The sequence below is a fragment of the Mycteria americana genome, chromosome 16 (assembly GCF_035582795.1).
Source record: "Mycteria americana isolate JAX WOST 10 ecotype Jacksonville Zoo and Gardens chromosome 16, USCA_MyAme_1.0, whole genome shotgun sequence".
NCBI classification, from domain to species: domain Eukaryota; kingdom Metazoa; phylum Chordata; class Aves; order Ciconiiformes; family Ciconiidae; genus Mycteria; species Mycteria americana.
This window is the reverse complement of record NC_134380.1, coordinates 14815457-14836787: the sequence shown is the minus strand read 5'-3', so window position 1 is coordinate 14836787 and position 21331 is coordinate 14815457.

Genomic DNA, 21331 nt, shown 5'->3' with positions numbered 1-21331 from the left:
TGGGTGCCTGTACTGCCAAAGGAAGAGAAAAAGATCATGCTCTTGTCACGTGCTCCATCATCCTCTTGTTCGTCAAGAAAACAGAAGAAAGCTACCATCCCCATTGCTACATAGGAGAAATTGGTGCGGGGGACGGCTGAGCCCATCCCCAGAAATGGAACACTCTGCTATGACCCTGCTTTGCCTTTTGGCGACAGCGCCCGCCATCCGTGTGCCCCAAACAGGCGAGGTCCCGTTCAGGCTGGCATCCGCCACAAAGAGGAGAGGTCCCCTGCGGGCTGAACAGAGTCAACTGAACAGAGTCTTCAGAAGAACTTAGCCGTGCATTCAGTTTACAAGTAAATCCCACCCAAGCAACGGGAGGGGGCATTCTGGCCTCTAAAGGAATTCAGGAGTTAATTTAGTGTTTCCAATGGAACATTCCATAGGTTGTAAAAACAGCCTTAAAGTCTTCTTCCCTCTTGCACCAACAACGCTTCTTTTACTTCTACTTAAGGGTCCCCTACAACTACTTACTACAGCATGTGTGGCTCCACTATCAATGAAAAATACAAAAATCTCCTATTTCCTTCCCCAGCTTGACTGGAACCAGAGGATCGTCTGGGGAAATTTTAAGAGATTCCTCCGGCCCCCTTCAGTCCAACCCAATCTCCGGCATGACTCCAACGGCTTCTTCTGTCTCTCTTTCCCCATTACTCAGACGGCATGGACAATTTTTTTCCAACGGCCCTCTTGCTTACAATTTGCACGCCGATTCATTCCCAGGGGAATGTCATAACCATTTCTACTATTATTTCTACAGCCCCTTCCTCACCCACAAAATTCACCTCCAGTATTTTCTCTCCCTTTTTCCTGGTCTTCCCTCAAGGCAGCCAACAAAGAAGCTTGCAGCTTTACTCGTCCCCGCTTCTCCTTCTCTTCTATTTCCTCCCGATTATTACGTACCTTAGATGCCATTGAGAAGAACTGTGAGATTGTCATGCCATCCTCGCCCCCTACCTTTTGTCATCTCTTTCTTATATCTGCTGCTGCTGCTTGACCAATAAACAGCGTGTTAAATAACTTTGAATTGCTATCACCTTACGGATCCAGATCTGTCCATTTTCGAGCTACTTCACACAATCTCTCAGAGAAGGCTGACGGGGTTTCCTTATGCCCCTGCCTTACTTCAGATAGTTTACATAAATTCTTAGGCTTTTGCACTCCGTGTTGAATCCCGTACAAAATTCACTTCTGATATTCCTTTACCCTCTCTAATCCCTCACACTTGTGTGTCTGGATCCCACTCCGGATCCTCTTTCGGGAGGTACATATTGGTATTAGGCACCCCCCCGCCTTGTTGGATCAGTCCCTCTCTAGCCTTCTCTAAAATTGTTCTCCTCTCCTCAGTGGGAAACAAATATTCTAGGAGAGCCTGTACATCTCCCCGGTTAGGACTAGGAGTCGTGATTAACAGTACTATACATTCCTTCTGGATTGTTTCCATAGGATCCCACTGCCCGTTTGCAGTTTAATAAATCACAAGCAGTAAAAGGGACATGTATGGATACCGGTGCTCCTTCAGGCCCTGCAGCCTGTCTGAGGGGAGCTCAAACTATCGGTTTCTCTCCCCTTGTTCTTTTAGAGATAGCACTCACAACTCCATCACCACTTGAGCTATCAGATTTGGGCTGTTTGGGGGGAGCTACCGACAGCTGAATATCCTCTTCCGAATTTTCCCATTCACAGAATCACAGAATCACAGAATCATATAGGTTGGAAAAGACCTTTAAGATCATCGAGTCCAACCATAAACCTAACACTGCCAAAAACCACCACTACACCATGTCTCTAAGTACCTCATCCAAACGTCCTTTAAATACCTCCAGGGATGGCGACTCAACCACTTCCCTGGGCAGTCTGTTCCAATGCTTGATAACCCTCTCGGTGAAGAAAAATTTCCTAATATCCAGTCTAAACCTCCCCTGGCGCAACTTGAGGCCATTTCCTCTTGTCCTATCACTTGTTACCTGGGAGAAGAGACCGACCCCCACCTCTCTACAACCTCCTTTCAGGTAGTTGTAGAGAGCAATGAGGTCTCCCCTCAGCCTCCTTTTCTCCAGGCTAAACAGTCCCAGCTCCCTCAGCCGCTCCTCATAAGACTTCTGCTCCAGACCCTTCACCAGCTTCGTTGCCCTTCTCTGTACGCGCTCCAGTACCTCAATATCCCTCTTGTAGTGGGGGGCCCAAAACTGAACACAGTATTCGAGGTGCGGCCTCACCAGTGCCGAGTACAGGGGCACAATCACTTCCCTAGTCCTGCTGGCCACGCTATTTTTGATACAGGCCAGGATGCCATTGGCCTTCTTGGCCGCCTGGGCACACTGCTGGCTCATATTCAGGCGGCTGTCAACCAACACCCCCAGGTCCTTCTCTGCCAGGCAGCTTTCCAGCCACTCTTCCCCAAGCCTGTAGCGTTGCATGGGGTTGCTGTGGCCCAAGTGCAGGACCTTGCACTTGGCCTTGTTAAACCTCATACAATTCACCCCAGCCCATGGATCCAGCCTGTCCAGGTCCCTCTGCAGAGCCTGCCTACCCTCCAGCAGATCAACACTCCCACACAACTTGGTGTCGTCTGCAAACTTACTGAGAGTGCACTCGATCCCTTCGTCCAGATCATTGATAAAGATGTTAAACAGAACTGGCCCCAACACAGAGCCCTGGGGAACACCGCTTGTGACCGGCCGCCAACCGGAGTAAACTCCATTCACCACCACTCTCTGGGCCCGGCCGTCCAGCCAGTTCTTTACCCAGCGAAGAGTACACCCGTCCAAGCCATGAGCAGCCAGTTTCTCCAGGAGAATGCCGTGGGAAACCGTGTCAAAGGCTTTACTGAAGTCTAGATAGACAACATCCACAGACTTCCCCTCATCCACTAGGCGGGTCACCTTATCATAGAAGGAGATCAGGTTGGTCAAGCAGGACCTGCCTTTCCTGAACCCATGCTGGCTGGGCCTGATCCCCTGGTTATTCTCTACATGCCGTGTGATAGCACTCAGGATGATCTGCTCCATCAGCTTCCCCGGCACCGAGGTCAGGCTGACAGGCCTGTAGTTCCCCGGGTCCTCCTTCCGGCCCTTCTTGAAGATGGGTGTCACATTCGCTAATCTCCAGTCAGCAGGGACTTCCCCAGTTAGCCAGGACTGCTGGTAAATGATGGAAAGGGGCTTGGTGAGCACATCTGCCAGCTCCTTCAACACTCTCGGGTGGATCTCATCAGGCCCCATAGACTTGTGAGTGTCTAAATGGTGCAGCAGGTCACTCACCATTTCCCCCTGGATAATGGGGGCTCCAGTCTGGTCCCCATCCCTATCTTCCAACTCCAGGGGCTGGGTACCCATAGAACATTCGGCCCTGCTAATAAAGACTGAGGCAAAGAAGGCATTAAGTACCTCAGCCTTTTCCTCATCCTTGGTCATTCAATACAACGAGGTTTTCCCTTTTTCTCTTTTAACACATATATTCCAATCTGATGTTTAGAATCCACTAAACCACCTTTCTTCCTAATATCCCAATCGCGCCTTAACGAAAAAAGCATATCCACAGAAGGCATTTCATCCCATTTTTCAGTTCCCCGACAACACAACATTAATTCCGATATAGTGTTATGTTTCAAGGATCCATTCTCAGGCCATTTCTCACCATCTTCCCATGGATATTGTGCCCACCGTTGATTACAATATCGTTTGAGCCGATTTTTAGTCATGGCATCTCCCCCAAATTTCTTGCAATGCTTCAGGATGCATCCTAGAGGAGAGCAAAGGGCTGCCTCCTGGGAAGCAGCAGCACCCATACCGGTACCGAAAAACCCAGTATTTCCACACAAACCAGAACGAGGGACGTCTCCCTTCGTTACTCAGAACAGGACAGCGTGGAGAAACAAACAGAACTACGCTACTGCCACCTGTCTTTCCTGGTGCGTCTTATGCAGAGCCCAGAACAGAACAGAGGCCGCCTGCTTCCCGAGACGTCTTGCCCCTACCCCCTTTTCTCCTAGCCCCAAAAAATACCTCTTGTCAGGAACGTTGCACCGTTTTGGCACTTACCGCCCGACCGCAGGGGAGGAGCTGAAGGAGTCCCCAGGCAACAGGTCGGTGCGCGCTGGAGTCCGCTCAGGCCTCTTCTCCCTGTCGGATGCGGCAAGACGAGGCGGGCGAGGCTGTCAGCTCGGTCCCATCTGGGGTGTCAAAACTGTTATCCCACAAGCGTGAGGTCGTTTACCCGGTGTGCGGGACGCCAATATACACACAGGGCAGAGGTATTTTTATGGCATGTCTGCGCAGAGACGGGCGCTAGGCGGTAGCTCCACAGAGCTAGCACAAAGTTCGCTCGTACAAGTACAGCATTGATACAGTCTAGCTATGCATATGCATAAGTAATTACACAAAGCAGTTTTCTATTGGTCTACATTTCTCTTATTTCAACTTCAAGCTACAGCGCGACTTTAACATGCTGCGCACGCTCAGAGGCGAGGGCTCTCTGCTTGGGCTGGTGTCTCCAGCTCGAGGGCTGTGACTTGTAGGATTATAAGGAGGATAGTTTGCGGGAGGGTGCTTCTTATCACACTCCTACTAGTTGTTTCGGATGGTTCCCAAAACATTTCCATTCGCTTACCTGGTTCTTCAGGATGTGCTTCTCTCCCAAGGACAGTAAGTCTTGTTTAGACGTTCCACTTCCCAGCCTCAATCCTCCTTATCAGTTTGACGTAAGCCCTGACCTTCCACCAGCTCCTGGTAGACGACACCGTCAGACTACAACACGACCGTTCTTTTATGCCCGTCAGTGGCTTCAGAATTAGGAACAGAAAGAACAGGACAAGCTAAACACCCACACAAGCCTCATATCCCTAAGAAATGATTCAAAAAACCCAAACGACCCCCATTTGAGATTGCGTTGGCTTAGGGACTGCCTCCTTCAAGTGCCAGAGCGGACCGGTGGAATCAGGCACAGAATTCAGCTGCCTACCAGGAGACAGCCCTTGTCCTCGCAAGGCAAATTTTTCAAAACATCGTGCTATTTTCCCATGTTATCAACTACAGCGGGCTTGCCCTACCAGCACGAGTTGAGGACATCTTCCTGTGGGTTCATTTGACACTACAGTCAGTTTTGAGCAGGTACAAGCAACCAAGCGCGAGATAGAAAGTCAGCTAAGATACCGGCTGCCGTACAAATTGTGTTCAAGATCGTGCCTGCGGGAATGGCACAAAGCCCACGATGACTGAACAACTATGTCGGAGGCCCTACGGCAAACAGCGCCGACGTTTCGTGAAGCTCTCTTCCTGTCAAGAAAAGGACCTTTTATGCAGTATCTCTACTGGAATTCAGGCTGCTTCCTACACATTCTGGCAAGTTAGCTTTCACAGAAACCCCGAGAACTTCCAACACCAAGCAACATTTGTAATTCTTGCTCTCTACCTACGGGGAATTTCAACCAATCAGAACACCACTTAAAGCAAAATTCTGGGTCTGTTTCACGCCAATCAAATAGCTAAGCCATGGACAGGGGTCTGTAGAAAGACGACGACTTTCAAAGATAAAGATAAGTAGAGTACTCACTTTTCTGAAATGTCTTCCAGTCGTTCCATTGATTTAGCAGCCCAACCCAGCCGTCGAAATTCTGGTGCAACAGAGAGAGCAGCAGCACGTCCACGCCACTCTCCCCTAGCCACAGAGCCTTCCGCTTTGCCCATTCCTGCCAACAGCCAGAGCATCGGTGCCGTAGCACCTTGGCAATAACGCACCTCCCATAGCTACGCACCTTCACAAAAGAACCGAGCAGGGTGTAAACAAACATTGCAATGCTTGCGGTAAGGGCTCAAACAGGGATGCCTATGTTATCACTCTGAGATTCAACAGCCACTAAAAATGTCATTTTGCTGCAGTATTACAGGAGTTCATTGACTAGTGTCAAAAACATTTTGTTGAAAATTCATTGTTTGAAGCAGGACTTCCCAATGCAAATGTTAAGTAATTCTCGTGAGCCTTTAACTGAGCGGAATGCAGGATCTGACTAAAATAATGGCGGATACAGCAGGGCCAGCCCCATCCTCAGCCCTTTTTAAACCCTGGGCCCAGCCCCATCCTCACCTCATGGGTCACAGCTGGAGCCCACGCCATGGGGAACAGGGGGCCAATTACCCCAAGCCTCACAAGCCAGACACAGCCAGCAACCTGGCACAGGCATGGGCACACACCACCACCAAGCTGGTGCTGCCACGGGCAGATGCTGCCGCCAAGCTGGCACCGGCCTGGCAGACTTTAGTTTACAGCCCAAAGCCGAGGTTGGCCTCTAAACAAGAGAACACGTGAAAGCATCCTTACAGGATGCCGGTCCAGTGGTGTCCATGATAGCTCTCACAGCCTCCCACGTAACAGACAGCTCCCCTGTCCGGGACCATGTTTTGCATGTCCCAGGCCCTCCCCGCACCCATGCTGAAAATCAAACAGAACAATTAAGGACTCTGCTTCATCGCCTCAGCCTCCAAAAGAAGCTTCCTTCCTCTGCTAACGCTCGACACAGATATCCCCATGCTGTTCCCTGAATGCAGGCTGGCCTTGGGTGCCTGTACTGCCAAAGGAAGAGAAAAACATCATGCTCTTGTCACGTGCTCCATCATCCTCTTGTTCGTCAAGAAAACAGAAGAAAGCTACCATCCCCATTGCTACATAGGAGAAATTGGTGCGGGGGACGGCTGAGCCCATCCCCAGAAATGGAACACTCTGCTATGACCCTGCTTTGCCTTTTGGCGACAGCGCCCGCCATCCGTGTGCCCCAAACAGGCGAGGTCCCGTTCAGGCTGGCATCCGCCACAAAGAGGAGAGGTCCCCTGCGGGCTGAACAGAGTCAACTGAACAGAGTCTTCAGAAGAACTTAGCCGTGCATTCAGTTTACAAGTAAATCCCACCCAAGCAACGGGAGGGGGCATTCTGGCCTCTAAAGGAATTCAGGAGTTAATTTAGTGTTTCCAATGGAACATTCCATAGGTTGTAAAAACAGCCTTAAAGTCTTCTTCCCTCTTGCACCAACAACGCTTCTTTTACTTCTACTTAAGGGTCCCCTACAACTACTTACTACAGCATGTGTGGCTCCACTATCAATGAAAAATACAAAAATCTCCTATTTCCTTCCCCAGCTTGACTGGAACCAGAGGATCGTCTGGGGAAATTTTAAGAGATTCCTCCGGCCCCCTTCAGTCCAACCCAATCTCCGGCATGACTCCAACGGCTTCTTCTGTCTCTCTTTCCCCATTACTCAGACGGCATGGACAATTTTTTTCCAACGGCCCTCTTGCTTACAATTTGCACGCCGATTCATTCCCAGGGGAATGTCATAACCATTTCTACTATTATTTCTACAGCCCCTTCCTCACCCACAAAATTCACCTCCAGTATTTTCTCTCCCTTTTTCCTGGTCTTCCCTCAAGGCAGCCAACAAAGAAGCTTGCAGCGTTACTCGTCCCCGCTTCTCCTTCTCTTCTATTTCCTCCCGATTATTACGTACCTTAGATGCCATTGAGAAGAACTGTGAGATTGTCATGCCATCCTCGCCCCCTACCTTTTGTCATCTCTTTCTTATATCTGCTGCTGCTGCTTGACCAATAAACAGCGTGTTAAATAACTTTGAATTGCTATCACCTTACGGATCCAGATCTGTCCATTTTCGAGCTACTTCACACAATCTCTCAGAGAAGGCTGACGGGGTTTCCTTATGCCCCTGCCTTACTTCAGATAGTTTACATAAATTCTTAGGCTTTTGCACTCCGTGTTGAATCCCGTACAAAATTCACTTCTGATATTCCTTTACCCTCTCTAATCCCTCACACTTGTGTGTCTGGATCCCACTCCGGATCCTCTTTCGGGAGGTACATATTGGTATTAGGCACCCCCCCGCCTTGTTGGATCAGTCCCTCTCTAGCCTTCTCTAAAATTGTTCTCCTCTCCTCAGTGGGAAACAAATATTCTAGGAGAGCCTGTACATCTCCCCGGTTAGGACTAGGAGTCGTGATTAACAGTACTATACATTCCTTCTGGATTGTTTCCATAGGATCCCACTGCCCGTTTGCAGTTTAATAAATCACAAGCAGTAAAAGGGACGTGTACGGATACCGGTGCTCCTTCAGGCCCTGCAGCCTGTCTGAGGGGAGCTCAAACTATCGGTTTCTCTCCCCTTGTTCTTTTAGAGATAGCACTCACAACTCCATCGCCACTTGAGCTATCAGATTTGGGCTGTTTGGGGGGAGCTACCGACAGCTGAATATCCTCTTCCGAATTTTCCCATTCAATACAACGAGGTTTTCCCTTTTTCTCTTTTAACACATATATTCCAATCTGATGTTTAGAATCCACTAAACCACCTTTCTTCCTAATATCCCAATCACGCCTTAACGAAAAAAGCATATCCACAGAAGGCATTTCATCCCATTTTTCAGTTCCCCGACAACACAACATTAATTCCGATATAGTGTTATGTTTCAAGGATCCATTCTCAGGCCATTTCTCACCATCTTCCCATGGATATTGTGCCCACCGTTGATTACAATATCGTTTGAGCCGATTTTTAGTCATGGCATCTCCCCCAAATTTCTTGCAATGCTTCAGGATGCATCCTAGAGGAGAGCAAAGGGCTGCCTCCTGGGAAGCAGCAGCACCCATACCGGTACCGAAAAACCCAGTATTTCCACACAAACCAGAACGAGGGACGTCTCCCTTCGTTACTCAGAACAGGACAGCGTGGAGAAACAAACAGAACTACGCTACTGCCACCTGTCTTTCCTGGTGCGTCTTATGCAGAGCCCAGAACAGAACAGAGGCCGCCTGCTTCCCGAGACGTCTTGCCCCTACCCCCTTTTCTCCTAGCCCCAAAAAATACCTCTTGTCAGGAACGTTGCACCGTTTTGGCACTTACCGCCCGACCGCAGGGGAGGAGCTGAAGGAGTCCCCAGGCAACAGGTCGGTGCGCGCTGGAGTCCGCTCAGGCCTCTTCTCCCTGTCGGATGCGGCAAGACGAGGCGGGCGAGGCTGTCAGCTCGGTCCCATCTGGGGTGTCAAAACTGTTATCCCACAAGCGTGAGGTCGTTTACCCGGTGTGCGGGACGCCAATATACACACAGGGCAGAGGTATTTTTATGGCATGTCTGCGCAGAGACGGGCGCTAGGCGGTAGCTCCACAGAGCTAGCACAAAGTTCGCTCGTACAAGTACAGCATTGATACAGTCTAGCTATGCATATGCATAAGTAATTACACAAAGCAGTTTTCTATTGGTCTACATTTCTCTTATTTCAACTTCAAGCTACAGCGCGACTTTAACATGCTGCGCACGCTCAGAGGCGAGGGCTCTCTGCTTGGGCTGGTGTCTCCAGCTCGAGGGCTGTGACTTGTAGGATTATAAGGAGGATAGTTTGCGGGAGGGTGCTTCTTATCACACTCCTACTAGTTGTTTCGGATGGTTCCCAAAACATTTCCATTCGCTTACCTGGTTCTTCAGGATGTGCTTCTCTCCCAAGGACAGTAAGTCTTGTTTAGACGTTCCACTTCCCAGCCTCAATCCTCCTTATCAGTTTGACGTAAGCCCTGACCTTCCACCAGCTCCTGGTAGACGACACCGTCAGACTACAACACGACCGTTCTTTTATGCCCGTCAGTGGCTTCAGAATTAGGAACAGAAAGAACAGGACAAGCTAAACACCCACACAAGCCTCATATCCCTAAGAAATGATTCAAAAAACCCAAACGACCCCCATTTGAGATTGCGTTGGCTTAGGGACTGCCTCCTTCAAGTGCCAGAGCGGACCGGTGGAATCAGGCACAGAATTCAGCTGCCTACCAGGAGACAGCCCTTGTCCTCGCAAGGCAAATTTTTCAAAACATCGTGCTATTTTCCCATGTTATCAACTACAGCGGGCTTGCCCTACCAGCACGAGTTGAGGACATCTTCCTGTGGGTTCATTTGACACTACAGTCAGTTTTGAGCAGGTACAAGCAACCAAGCGCGAGATAGAAAGTCAGCTAAGATACCGGCTGCCGTACAAATTGTGTTCAAGATCGTGCCTGCGGGAATGGCACAAAGCCCACGATGACTGAACAACTATGTCGGAGGCCCTACGGCAAACAGCGCCGACGTTTCGTGAAGCTCTCTTCCTGTCAAGAAAAGGACCTTTTATGCAGTATCTCTACTGGAATTCAGGCTGCTTCCTACACATTCTGGCAAGTTAGCTTTCACAGAAACCCCGAGAACTTCCAACACCAAGCAACATTTGTAATTCTTGCTCTCTACCTACGGGGAATTTCAACCAATCAGAACACCACTTAAAGCAAAATTCTGGGTCTGTTTCACGCCAATCAAATAGCTAAGCCATGGACAGGGGTCTGTAGAAAGACGACGACTTTCAAAGATAAAGATAAGGAGAGTACTCACTTTTCTGAAATGTCTTCCAGTCGTTCCATTGATTTAGCAGCCCAACCCAGCCGTCGAAATTCTGGTGCAACAGAGAGAGCAGCACCACGTCCACGCCACTCTCCCCTAGCCACAGAGCCTTCCGCTTTGCCCATTCCTGCCAACAGCCAGAGCATCGGTGCCGTAGCACCTTGGCAATAACGCACCTCCCATAGCTACGCACCTTCACAAAAGAACCGAGCAGGGTGTAAACAAACATTGCAATGCTTGCGGTAAGGGCTCAAACAGGGATGCCTATGTTATCACTCTGAGATTCAACAGCCACTAAAAATGTCATTTTGCTGCAGTATTACAGGAGTTCATTGACTAGTGTCAAAAACATTTTGTTGAAAATTCATTGTTTGAAGCAGGACTTCCCAATGCAAATGTTAAGTAATTCTCGTGAGCCTTTAACTGAGCGGAATGCAGGATCTGACTAAAATAATGGCGGATACAGCAGGGCCAGCCCCATCCTCAGCCCTTTTTAAACCCTGGGCCCAGCCCCATCCTCACCTCATGGGTCACAGCTGGAGCCCACGCCATGGGGAACAGGGGGCCAATTACCCCAAGCCTCACAAGCCAGACACAGCCAGCAACCTGGCACAGGCATGGGCACACACCACCACCAAGCTGGTGCTGCCACGGGCAGATGCTGCCGCCAAGCTGGCACCGGCCTGGCAGACTTTAGTTTACAGCCCAAAGCCGAGGTTGGCCTCTAAACAAGAGAACACGTGAAAGCATCCTTACAGGATGCCGGTCCAGTGGTGTCCATGATAGCTCTCACAGCCTCCCACGTAACAGACAGCTCCCCTGTCCGGGACCATGTTTTGCATGTCCCAGGCCCTCCCCGCACCCATGCTGAAAATCAAACAGAACAATTAAGGACTCTGCTTCATCGCCTCAGCCTCCAAAAGAAGCTTCCTTCCTCTGCTAACGCTCGACACAGATATCCCCATGCTGTTCCCTGAATGCAGGCTGGCCTTGGGTGCCTGTACTGCCAAAGGAAGAGAAAAAGATCATGCTCTTGTCACGTGCTCCATCATCCTCTTGTTCGTCAAGAAAACAGAAGAAAGCTACCATCCCCATTGCTACATAGGAGAAATTGGTGCGGGGGACGGCTGAGCCCATCCCCAGAAATGGAACACTCTGCTATGACCCTGCTTTGCCTTTTGGCGACAGCGCCCGCCATCGGTGTGCCCCAAGCAGGCGAGGTCCCGTTCAGGCTGGCATCCGCCACAAAGAGGAGAGGTCCCCTGCGGGCTGAACAGAGTCAACTGAACAGAATCTTCAGAAGAACTTAGCCGTGCATTCAGTTTACAAGTAAATGCCACCCAAGCAACGGGAGTGGGCATTCTGGTCTCTAAAGGAATTCAGGAGTTAATTTAGTGTTTCCAATGGAACATTCCATAGGTTGTAAAAACAGCCTTAAAGTCTTCTTCCCTCTTGCACCAACAACGCTTCTTTTACTTCTACTTAAGGGTCCCCTACAACTACTTACTACAGCATGTGTGGCTCCACTATCAATGAAAAATACAAAAATCTCTTCTTTCATTCCCCAGCTTGACTGGAACCAGAGGATCGTCTGGGGAAATTTTAAGAGATTCCTCCGGCCCCCTTCAGTCCAACCCAATCTCCGGCATGACTCCAACGGCTGCTTCTGTCTCTCTTTCCCCATTACTCAGACGGCATGGACAATTTTTTTCCAACGGCCCTCTTGCTTACAATTTGCACGCCGATTCATTCCCAGGGGAATGTCATAACCATTTCTACTATTATTTCTACAGCCCCTTCCTCACCCACAAAATTCACCTCCAGTATTTTCTCTCCCTTTTTCCTGGTCTTCCCTCAAGGCAGCCAACAAAGAAGCTTGCAGCGTTACTCGTCCCCGCTTCTCCTTCTCTTCTATTTCCTCCCGATTATTACGTACCTTAGATGCCATCGAGAAGAACTGTGAGATTGTCATGCCATCCTCGCCCCCTACCTTTTGTCATCTCTTTCTTATATCTGCTGCTGCTGCTTGACCAATAAACAGCGTGTTAAATAACTTTGAATTGCTATCACCTTACGGATCCAGATCTGTCCGTTTTCGAGCTACTTCACACAATCTCTCAGAGAAGGCTGACGGGGTTTCCTTATGCCCCTGCCTTACTTCAGATAGTTTACATAAATTCTTAGGCTTTTGCACTCCGTGTTGAATCCCGTACAAAATTCACTTCTGATATTCCTTTACCCTCTCTAATCCCTCACACTTGTGTGTTTGGATCCCACTCCGGATCCTCTTTCGGGAGGTACATATTGGTATTAGGCACCCCACCCCGCCTTGTTGGATCAGTCCCTCTCTAGCCTTCTCTAAAATTGTTCTCCTCTCCTCAGCGGTAAACAAATATTCTAGGAGAGCCTGTACATCTCCCCGGTTAGGACTAGGAGTCGTGATTAACAGTACTATACATTCCTTCTGGATTGTTTCCATAGGATCCCACTGCCCGTTTGCAGTTTAATAAATCACAAGCAGTAAAAGGGACATGTACGGATACCGGTGCTCCTTCAGGCCCTGCAGCCTGTCTGAGGGGAGCTCAAACTATGGGTTTCTCTCCCCTTGTTCTTTTAGAGATAGCACTCACAACTCCATCACCACTTGAGCTATCAGATTTGGGCTGTTTGGGGGGAGCTACCGACAGCTGAATATCCTCTTCCGAATTTTCCCATTCACAGAATCACAGAATCACAGAATCATATAGGTTGGAAAAGACCTTTAAGATCATCGAGTCCAACCATAAACCTAACACTGCCAAAAACCACCACTACACCATGTCTCTAAGTACCTCATCCAAACGTCCTTTAAATACCTCCAGGGATGGCGACTCAACCACTTCCCTGGGCAGTCTGTTCCAATGCTTGATAACCCTCTCGGTGAAGAAAAATTTCCTAATATCCAGTCTAAACCTCCCCTGGCGCAACTTGAGGCCATTTCCTCTTGTCCTATCACTTGTTACCTGGGAGAAGAGACCGACCCCCACCTCTCTACAACCTCCTTTCAGGTAGTTGTAGAGAGCAATGAGGTCTCCCCTCAGCCTCCTTTTCTCCAGGCTAAACAGTCCCAGCTCCCTCAGCCGCTCCTCATAAGACTTCTGCTCCAGACCCTTCACCAGCTTCGTTGCCCTTCTCTGTACGCGCTCCAGTACCTCAATATCCCTCTTGTAGTGGGGGGCCCAAAACTGAACACAGTATTCGAGGTGCGGCCTCACCAGTGCCGAGTACAGGGGCACAATCACTTCCCTAGTCCTGCTGGCCACGCTATTTTTGATACAGGCCAGGATGCCATTGGCCTTCTTGGCCGCCTGGGCACACTGCTGGCTCATATTCAGGCGGCTGTCAACCAACACCCCCAGGTCCTTCTCTGCCAGGCAGCTTTCCAGCCACTCTTCCCCAAGCCTGTAGCGTTGCATGGGGTTGCTGTGGCCCAAGTGCAGGACCTTGCACTTGGCCTTGTTAAACCTCATACAATTCACCCCAGCCCATGGATCCAGCCTGTCCAGGTCCCTCTGCAGAGCCTGCCTACCCTCCAGCAGATCAACACTCCCACACAACTTGGTGTCGTCTGCAAACTTACTGAGAGTGCACTCGATCCCTTCGTCCAGATCATTGATAAAGATGTTAAACAGAACTGGCCCCAACACAGAGCCCTGGGGAACACCGCTTGTGACCGGCCGCCAACCGGAGTAAACTCCATTCACCACCACTCTCTGGGCCCGGCCGTCCAGCCAGTTCTTTACCCAGCGAAGAGTACACCCGTCCAAGCCATGAGCAGCCAGTTTCTCCAGGAGAATGCCGTGGGAAACCGTGTCAAAGGCTTTACTGAAGTCTAGATAGACAACATCCACAGACTTCCCCTCATCCACTAGGCGGGTCACCTTATCATAGAAGGAGATCAGGTTGGTCAAGCAGGACCTGCCTTTCCTGAACCCATGCTGGCTGGGCCTGATCCCCTGGTTATTCTCTACATGCCGTGTGATAGCACTCAGGATGATCTGCTCCATCAGCTTCCCCGGCACCGAGGTCAGGCTGACAGGCCTGTAGTTCCCCGGGTCCTCCTTCCGGCCCTTCTTGAAGATGGGTGTCACATTCGCTAATCTCCAGTCAGCAGGGACTTCCCCAGTTAGCCAGGACTGCTGGTAAATGATGGAAAGGGGCTTGGTGAGCACATCTGCCAGCTCCTTCAACACTCTCGGGTGGATCTCATCAGGCCCCATAGACTTGTGAGTGTCTAAATGGTGCAGCAGGTCACTCACCATTTCCCCCTGGATAATGGGGGCTCCAGTCTGGTCCCCATCCCTATCTTCCAACTCCAGGGGCTGGGTACCCATAGAACATTCGGCCCTGCTAATAAAGACTGAGGCAAAGAAGGCATTAAGTACCTCAGCCTTTTCCTCATCCTTGGTCATTCAATACAACGAGGTTTTCCCTTTTTCTCTTTTAACACATATATTCCAATCTGATGTTTAGAATCCACTAAACCACCTTTCTTCCTAATATCCCAATCGCGCCTTAACGAAAAAAGCATATCCACAGAAGGCATTTCATCCCATTTTTCAGTTCCCCGACAACACAACATTAATTCCGATATAGTGTTATGTTTCAAGGATCCATTCTCAGGCCATTTCTCACCATCTTCCCATGGATATTGTGCCCACCGTTGATTACAATATCGTTTGAGCCGATTTTTAGTCATGGCATCTCCCCCAAATTTCTTGCAATGCTTCAGGATGCATCCTAGAGGAGAGCAAAGGGCTGCCTCCTGGGAAGCAGCAGCACCCATACCGGTACCGAAAAACCCAGTATTTCCACACAAACCAGAACGAGGGACGTCTCCCTTCGTTACTCAGAACAGGACAGCGTGGAGAAACAAACAGAACTACGCTACTGCCACCTGTCTTTCCTGGTGCGTCTTATGCAGAGCCCAGAACAGAACAGAGGCCGCCTGCTTCCCGAGACGTCTTGCCCCTACCCCCTTTTCTCCTAGCCCCAAAAAATACCTCTTGTCAGGAACGTTGCACCGTTTTGGCACTTACCGCCCGACCGCAGGGGAGGAGCTGAAGGAGTCCCCAGGCAACAGGTCGGTGCGCGCTGGAGTCCGCTCAGGCCTCTTCTCCCTGTCGGATGCGGCAAGACGAGGCGGGCGAGGCTGTCAGCTCGGTCCCATCTGGGGTGTCAAAACTGTTATCCCACAAGCGTGAGGTCGTTTACCCGGTGTGCGGGACGCCAATATACACACAGGGCAGAGGTATTTTTATGGCATGTCTGCGCAGAGACGGGCGCTAGGCGGTAGCTCCACAGAGCTAGCACAAAGTTCGCTCGTACAAGTACAGCATTGATACAGTCTAGCTATGCATATGCATAAGTAATTACACAAAGCAGTTTTCTATTGGTCTACATTTCTCTTATTTCAACTTCAAGCTACAGCGCGACTTTAACATGCTGCGCACGCTCAGAGGCGAGGGCTCTCTGCTTGGGCTGGTGTCTCCAGCTCGAGGGCTGTGACTTGTAGGATTATAAGGAGGATAGTTTGCGGGAGGGTGCTTCTTATCACACTCCTACTAGTTGTTTCGGATGGTTCCCAAAACATTTCCATTAGCTTACCTGGTTCTTCAGGATGTGCTTCTCTCCCAAGGACAGTAAGTCTTGTTTAGACGTTCCACTTCCCAGCCTCAATCCTCCTTATCAGTTTGACGTAAGCCCTGACCTTCCACCAGCTCCTGGTAGACGACACCGTCAGACTACAACACGACCGTTCTTTTATGCCCGTCAGTGGCTTCAGAATTAGGAACAGAAAGAACAGGACAAGCTAAACACCCACACAAGCCTCATATCCCTAAGAAATGATTCAAAAAACCCAAACGACCCCCATTTGAGATTGCGTTGGCTTAGGGACTGCCTCCTTCAAGTGCCAGAGCGGACCGGTGGAATCAGGCACAGAATTCAGCTGCCTACCAGGAGACAGCCCTTGTCCTCGCAAGGCAAATTTTTCAAAACATCGTGCTATTTTCCCATGTTATCAACTACAGCGGGCTTGCCCTACCAGCACGAGTTGAGGACATCTTCCTGTGGGTTCATTTGACACTACAGTCAGTTTTGAGCAGGTACAAGCAACCAAGCGCGAGATAGAAAGTCAGCTAAGATACCGGCTGCCGTACAAATTGTGTTCAAGATCGTGCCTGCGGGAATGGCACAAAGCCCACGATGACTGAACAACTATGTCGGAGGCCCTACGGCAAACAGCGCCGACGTTTCGTGAAGCTCTCTGCCTGTCAAGAAAAGGACCTTTTATGCAGTATCTCTACTGGAATTCAGGCTGCTTCCTACACATTCTGGCAAGTTAGCTTTCACAGAAACCCCGAGAACTTCCAACACCAAGCAACATTTGTAATTCTTGCTCTCTACCTACGGGGAATTTCAGCCAATCAGAACACCACTTAAAGCAAAATTCTGGGTCTGTTTCACGCCAATCAAATAGCTAAGCCATGGACAGGGGTCTGTAGAAAGACGACGACTTTCAAAGATAAAGATAAGGAGAGTACTCACTTTTCTGAAATGTCTTCCAGTCGTTCCATTGATTTAGCAGCCCAACCCAGCCGTCGAAATTCTGGTGCAACAGAGAGAGCAGCAGCACGTCCACGCCACTCTCCCCTAGCCACAGAGCCTTCCGCTTTGCCCATTCCTGCCAACAGCCAGAGCATCGGCGCCGTAGCACCTTGGCAATAACGCACCTCCCATAGCTACGCACCTTCACAAAAGAACCGAGCAGGGTGTAAACAAACATTGCAATGCTTGCGGTAAAGGCTCAAACAGGGATGCCTATGTTATCACTCTGAGATTCAACAACCACTAAAAATGTCATTTTGCTGCAGTATTACAGGAGTTCATTGACTAGTGTCAAAAACATTTTGTTGAAAATTCATTGTTTGAAGCAGGACTTCCCAATGCAAATGTTAAGTAATTCTCGTGAGCCTTTAACTGAGCGGAATGCAGGATCTGACTAAAATAATGGCGGATACAGCAGGGCCAGCCCCATCCTCAGCCCTTTTTAAACCCTGGGCCCAGCCCCATCCTCACCTCATGGGTCACAGCTGGAGCCCACGCCATGGGGAACAGGGGGCCAATTACCCCAAGCCTCACAAGCCAGACACAGCCAGCAACCTGGCACAGGCATGGGCACACACCACCACCAAGCTGGTGCTGCCACGGGCAGATGCTGCCGCCAAGCTGGCACCGGCCTGGCAGACTTTAGTTTACAGCCCAAAGCCGAGGTTGGCCTCTAAACAAGAGAGCTCGTGAAAGCATCCTTACAGGATGCCAGTCCACTGGTGTCCATGATAGCGCTCATAGACAACTAATAGACAGCTCCCCTGTCCGGGACCACGTTTTGCATGTCCCAGGCCCTCCCCGCACCCATGCTGAAAATCAAACAGAACAATTAAGGACTCTGCTTCATCGCCTCAGCCTCCAAAAGAAGCTTCCTTCCTCTGCTAACGCTCGACACAGATATCCCCATGCTGTTCCCTGAATGCAGGCTGGCCTTGGGTGCCTGTACTGCCAAAGGAAGAGAAAAAGATCATGCTCTTGTCACGTGCTCCATCATCCTCTTGTTCGTCAAGAAAACAGAAGAAAGCTACCATCCCCATTGCTACATAGGAGAAATTGGTGCGGGGGACGGCTGAGCCCATCCCCAGAAATGGAACACTCTGCTATGACCCTGCTTTGCCTTTTGGCGACAGCGCCCGCCATCCGTGTGCCCCAAACAGGCGAGGTCCCGTTCAGGCTGGCATCCGCCACAAAGAGGAGGGGTCCCCTGCGGGCTGAACAGAGTCAACTGAACAGAGTCTTCAGAAGAACTTAGCCGTGCATTCAGTTTACAAGTAAATCCCACCCAAGCAACGGGAGGGGGCATTCTGGCCTCTAAAGGAATTCAGGAGTTAATTTAGTGTTTCCAATGGAACATTCCATAGGTTGTAAAAACAGCCTTAAAGTCTTCTTCCCTCTTGCACCAACAACGCTTCTTTTACTTCTACTTAAGGGTCCCCTACAACTACTTACTACAGCATGTGTGGCTCCACTATCAATGAAAAATACAAAAATCTCCTATTTCCTTCCCCAGCTTGACTGGAACCAGAGGATCGTCTGGGGAAATTTTAAGAGATTCCTCCGGCCCCCTTCAGTCCAACCCAATCTCCGGCATGACTCCAACGGCTGCTTCTGTCTCTCTTTCCCCATTACTCAGACGGCATGGACAATTTTTTTCCAACGGCCCTCTTGCTTACAATTTGCACGCCGATTCATTCCCAGGGGAATGTCATAACCATTTCTACTATTATTTCTACAGCCCCTTCCTCACCCACAAAATTCACCTCCAGTATTTTCTCTCCCTTTTTCCTGGTCTTCCCTCAAGGCAGCCAACAAAGAAGCTTGCAGCGTTACTCGTCCCCGCTTCTCCTTCTCTTCTATTTCCTCCCGATTATTACGTACCTTAGATGCCATTGAGAAGAACTGTGAGATTGTCATGCCATCCTCGCCCCCTACCTTTTGTCATCTCTTTCTTATATCTGCTGCTGCTGCTTGACCAATAAACAGCGTGTTAAATAACTTTGAATTGCTATCACCTTACGGATCCAGATCTGTCCGTTTTCGAGCTACTTCACACAATCTCTCAGAGAAGGCTGACGGGGTTTCCTTATGCCCCTGCCTTACTTCAGATAGTTTACATAAATTCTTAGGCTTTTGCACTCCGTGTTGAATCCCGTACAAAATTCACTTCTGATATTCCTTTACCCTCTCTAATCCCTCACACTTGTGTGTTTGGATCCCACTCCGGATCCTCTTTCGGGAGGTACATATTGGTATTAGGCACCCCACCCCGCCTTGTTGGATCAGTCCCTCTCTAGCCTTCTCTAAAATTGTTCTCCTCTCCTCAGCGGTAAACAAATATTCTAGGAGAGCCTGTACATCTCCCCGGTTAGGACTAGGAGTCGTGATTAACAGTACTATACATTCCTTCTGGATTGTTTCCATAGGATCCCACTGCCCGTTTGCAGTTTAATAAATCACAAGCAGTAAAAGGGACATGTATGGATACCGGTGCTCCTTCAGGCCCTGCAGCCTGTCTGAGGGGAGCTCAAACTATCGTTTTCTCTCCCCTTGTTCTTTTAGAGATAGCACTCACAACTCCATCACCACTTGAGCTATCAGATTTGGGCTGTTTGGGGGGAGCTACCGACAGCTGAATATCCTCTTCCGAATTTTCCCATTCACAGAATCACAGAATCACAGAATCATATAGGTTGGAAAAGACCTTTAAGATCATCGAGTCCAACCATAAACCTAACACTGCCAAAAACCACCACTACACCATGTCTCTAAGTACCTCATCCAAACGTCCTTTAAATACCTCCAGGGATGGCGACTCAACCACTTCCCTGGGCAGTCTGTTCCAATGCTTGATAACCCTCTCGGTGAAGAAAAATTTCCTAATATCCAGTCTAAACCTCCCCTGGCGCAACTTGAGGCCATTTCCTCTTGTCCTATCACTTGTTACCTGGGAGAAGAGACCGACCCCCACCTCTCTACAACCTCCTTTCAGGTAGTTGTAGAGAGCAATGAGGTCTCCCCTCAGCCTCCTTTTCTCCAGGCTAAACAGTCCCAGCTCCCTCAGCCGCTCCTCATAAGACTTCTGCTCCAGACCCTTCACCAGCTTCGTTGCCCTTCTCTGTACGCGCTCCAGTACCTCAATATCCCTCTTGTAGTGGGGGGCCCAAAACTGAACACAGTATTCGAGGTGCGGCCTCACCAGTGCCGAGTACAGGGGCACAATCACTTCCCTAGTCCTGCTGGCCACGCTATTTTTGATACAGGCCAGGATGCCATTGGCCTTCTTGGCCGCCTGGGCACACTGCTGGCTCATATTCAGGCGGCTGTCAACCAACACCCCCAGGTCCTTCTCTGCCAGGCAGCTTTCCAGCCACTCTTCCCCAAGCCTGTAGCGTTGCATGGGGTTGCTGTGGCCCAAGTGCAGGACCTTGCACTTGGCCTTGTTAAACCTCATACAATTCACCCCAGCCCATGGATCCAGCCTGTCCAGGTCCCTCTGCAGAGCCTGCCTACCCTCCAGCAGATCAACACTCCCACACAACTTGGTGTCGTCTGCAAACTTACTGAGAGTGCACTCGATCCCTTCGTCCAGATCATTGATAAAGATGTTAAACAGAACTGGCCCCAACACAGAGCCCTGGGGAACACCGCTTGTGACCGGCCGCCAACCGGAGTAAACTCCATTCACCACCACTCTCTGGGCCCGGCCGTCCAGCCAGTTCTTTACCCAGCGAAGAGTACACCCGTCCAAGCCATGAGCAGCCAGTTTCTCCAGGAGAATGCCGTGGGAAACCGTGTCAAAGGCTTTACTGAAGTCTAGATAGACAACATCCACAGACTTCCCCTCATCCACTAGGCGGGTCACCTTATCATAGAAGGAGATCAGGTTGGTCAAGCAGGACCTGCCTTTCCTGAACCCATGCTGGCTGGGCCTGATCCCCTGGTTATTCTCTACATGCCGTGTGATAGCACTCAGGATGATCTGCTCCATCAGCTTCCCCGGCACCGAGGTCAGGCTGACAGGCCTGTAGTTCCCCGGGTCCTCCTTCCGGCCCTTCTTGAAGATGGGTGTCACATTCGCTAATCTCCAGTCAGCAGGGACTTCCCCAGTTAGCCAGGACTGCTGGTAAATGATGGAAAGGGGCTTGGTGAGCACATCTGCCAGCTCCTTCAACACTCTCGGGTGGATCTCATCAGGCCCCATAGACTTGTGAGTGTCT